Genomic DNA, 4,283 nt, shown 5'->3' on the forward strand with positions numbered 1-4,283 from the left:
GCGGCGGCGGCAGAAGCAGCAAGAGTAAAGTTCCCGTCCGTCCCGTCCCGTCCAGTCCCGTCCCGTCCCGTCCCGTCCCCTCCCCGCCGGCACAGGAAAGGCGAAGCCACACCTTTCGGCGGCGGTTTTAAGCGGCGGTGCGGGGCGTGGAGCCGCCTCGCCTTCAGCCCGGCCCGGCGCTTTCCCAGCCCGCCCTCCGCACCGGCGTGGCCCCGACCGGGCTCCCTGACTGCTTTGGTTCCTTCATGAGTTCTCGGTGTGGACGTTGTGGCCTCATTAAAAACTTCCGATCGAATTTAGGCGAAATCTACCTCTTTCCTCACGGTACTGTGTGGTCTCTAGAGCGCTGTGGTGAGGACAGATGTAGGCGTACCAATGATTCTGAATATCCTGGTAAGACTTCAGAAGGCCACTTGGACTCAAAAAAGACAGCACCTGTTAGATCAGCATGGTTGTACCATGGACAAGCGTGCTCTGCACATAGCAGCCATCTCCCCGCCGACATGCTCATTGGGAAAGCAGTGTAAATGCTTCCACCAGTTCACAGACACACTAGAATCACAGAATCACAGAGTTGTAGGGGTTGGAAGGGACCTCTGGAAACCATCGATCCAACCTCCTGCTAAAGCAGGTTGTGCAGGAAAGCGTCCAGGCAGGTTTTGAATCTCTCCATTGAAGGAGACTCCACAACCTTTCTGGGCAGCCTGCTCCAGTGCTCTGTCACCCCCAAAGTAAAGAAGTTTTTCTTCATGTTCAGATGGAACTTCCACTATTCCAGTTTCCATCCATTGTTCCTTGCTCTATTGCTGCACACCACTGAAAAGAGCCTGGTCTCATCCATTTGGCTCCTGCACTTCAGATATTCATAAACAGTGTTGAGATCTCCACTCAGTCTTCACTCCTCCAGGCTGAATAGCCCCAGGTCTCTCAGCCTTTCCTCACAGTGGAGGTGCTCCAGACCCCTCATTATATTGGTGGCCCTCCGCTGGACTCTCTTTAGAAGTTCCCCATCTTTCTTGAACAGAGGAGCCCTAAACTGGACAGAGTACTCCAGATGTGACCTTACCAGAGGTCCGCCAGGCAGGAGCACTGCCAATATTCCAAGCCCAGTCCATTTCTAAAACAGCCCTGAAACTCTCACATCCATGGATGGCTTTCCTGATGCTGGAAAGTTTAGTTTTAAAAAGTGAAAAATGTCAGATGCCAGAGACAAAATTGTTCTAACACATTTGGGTGTGTGCAGAGTGTCAGCAAAGGTAGTTTGCTGTAAGATACCCAGTAGTTCCTTCATTCTCAGCCACTGACGACTGCTTTGTCTCAAGGGCCAACTTGGAACCATTTCTTACCTGTGCTTAACTGCACTTCATCAGCTCTTCTGGCCACTTGACCTTGATGTTAGAAAACTGAGGAAAGATGGTCAGATTTTAAGAAGTATCTGTCACTCATGGATAAATCTGCCAAAACATTCATCTCAAAGTGCCATACAGCCAGCCAGCTATGTAAGTCATCCACATCTGTAAATTCTTGGGCCCTTTTCTATCTTTCCTGCGCCAATCATTTTCTTGGTATTTTAGATCTGAGTGATAAACCACATCCCAACTCAAACACTTGATGCGTTTGACACATCTGAACTATTCAAAAAACAACTGAAATCCTCTGCAGTGCCACTGTAAATGACAGAAGAACCTAACCTGCCACTGCAGGTGGTGGTGGATGTAGCACAGTGGAAGCTAAGAGCTGTTCCAAGCAAATATGATGTTGCCTGGGGCTGTATGGAGTGCTACAAAGTGGCAAAATGCAAGTTGGCCATTATTTGTGAAGTCATACAGTGACTTCCATATTGGAATATGTATTCCATACTATTGAATCATTATGTAGCAGTGCATATATCAATTGATCAATACAGGTATATGTATTCATGTGGATTTAGGGTGCTTTTTTGAATAAATCTGCACGAGTTCATGATTTGACGTTACACTCCAAGTCGTCAGGGAGCAGAATACAAAAACAGTAAGGCTGAGTAAGAACAACAAATACAATCCAAAGTTTTCACTACACAGATATAGAAATCACTGCATTAGTGACACCTGCATATCTAAAAGTCAGATTTTTCAAGAGCTGATGCATTTATAAATGCACAAATGGTATGCATTTTTTTTTTCAGCAGGTCCCTTTGAAGGTTGTCTGTTTATATGTATGTGTATTTAGAAATCTGCAAGTATTACAGTGATTTGGCATTCTTGCTGAGTTTTAGCACCACCTCCAATCAGCCCCACCTTTTTCAGCTTGGTCTAGTGTGCCAGCTCAGTGAGACACTCCATTATTTGTGATGGAGACAGCATGTATGTGATACACCCAGAGGCCCAAATGAGTCATTGTTACCTGGACATGTTGAAAAATGTGCTTAAGTAGCAAATGGATTCTGTTGGTCCTTCTTGCACAATTAGCCCCGCTGGAATTCAGAGGAAAGAATTAGACTGAACTGATACTGAGAACAGCTCAGTGCTCCCATGCAAGCTATTTTCATGCATTGGCAGTAGAAATAAGTAAATACAGATATTTTTATTTTGCTGAAACAAAGTAAATTTTTGTAGGCGCTACCCTGGGTGGAATTGGTGGAATTGGTTACCTTGAAACAATAACAAGTGACCTGGGCATAGCTTAAAACTCTACTTACTGTGGGAAAACATCAGTTATAATTTGAAGATACTGCTTTGATCTTGCTTCACTGCTGTTAGGAAGGGCCAGCCCTGACATACCTGAGGCCACATCCTAAGTTCCTTGATTTTCTTCAAGGTGCTACTAAGACCGAATGCACTGTAAACTTTGCAAGCCTTAGTGTTTTTTCTTTCCAAGAAAAACTCCCTGTAGAAGAGAATGAGATGCAGTAATTTGGAGCTTCTTTCTCATGCCTTTTAGCAGAATGTGGAGCTCTGTTTCTTAACACATGGATTCAAGAAAATTGTCTGGGTCTTAGAAGACTGTCTTTAAGCAAGTCAGCCTAAAGTAGATGTAATATTCCCTCCTTGCTTCTTAAAGCAAGGTCTGTTCTGCAGTCCTCTATCCTAACTCACCTCCTCTGGAACTGCATAAATTAGCAGAATGCCACTACACGGATGTGAAGATGATACAGTTGTGTCTGAACACCAGATTAGTGAACAGAGGGAAGCTGCTTTATTCATAACACTAGGGGTATGCATTCTCTCTCTCTCTAGGTTTTGTGGAAAATTATTTCTCAACTCCAAGTGATATACCCAAAACTGTGTTTCAGGCTTCAAATACATGGTACTACCTGAGGTGACTGTCTCTGTCTATACCAGGGAGATATTTTAATTCATAAGCTGAATTCCTCTCCATGGCTTGTTAATTAGCTTATAACAGCAGCTGCCATCTCCTCCTACTTCACATGCCATCTTGTGAGTTTATTTAATACCATCCTCTCTTTGATACCTTCCTTGCATGGAGAAGAACCAAATAAATTTGAAATAGCTGAAACACGCTGATAACTGATGGTAGTAGACATTCAAAGCAGCAATGTGAATATGATCTGGCCATTGATTTTTGTTCCTGTTGCTTATGAAAAATAGGTCTAGAATTCCAAACAAATACCGAATCATCACAGTAAGACAGAATGTGACTTCCGTGTTCCTACCTCCTACAGTTCTGCGTGGCAAGGACAAGTTTGCACGTGCAGGCCACTTATCTGGGTACGTATCTTTGTAGCGTGATTTCTGTGCAATGACTGCCTGGGAAGCGACAGCTTAGCCTGAGTGGCAGCACTCACAAAGTCTCTGTTTCTGAGGAAATGAAGGCCAGTCCTAGGAATTTCCACTTCCTCACTTCACTTGACCTCAAAATCCCAAGTCTTTACTCTGAGCTTTTCTCTTAATGGGAAAAAAGGTTCGCCAGCTGGCACCAGCGGTAACACCTCTACAGCAACTGCAGCCTGAAATGTCATTAATAACAAAGCTAGAGAACTTAGACAACTTACTCCAATATATCTCTGTCATGGGGAAGATATCTTATATACACTCAACTGTTGCCTAATTATGGGCAGATTTATAACGCCCTGCAGCATAATCCATTTGAAAAGGTAGATATGCCCAGTGAGTGTTTGGAGGGGCTGGGAAGGGCAGGGAATGACTGACATGAGGTTCTCCATATCACCCTGTAACTAGCCAAGCCCAGGATTGTCTGCAAAGGGCTGTCATTCCCAGGTACCTGAACACAAACTGTGTTCTTTTTAGACAGTATTACACTACTAGTTTCTAGTAAGGTTAAAA

This window comes from Meleagris gallopavo, chromosome 3, assembly GCF_000146605.3.
Source record: "Meleagris gallopavo isolate NT-WF06-2002-E0010 breed Aviagen turkey brand Nicholas breeding stock chromosome 3, Turkey_5.1, whole genome shotgun sequence".
In the NCBI taxonomy this organism is placed as follows: domain Eukaryota; kingdom Metazoa; phylum Chordata; class Aves; order Galliformes; family Phasianidae; genus Meleagris; species Meleagris gallopavo.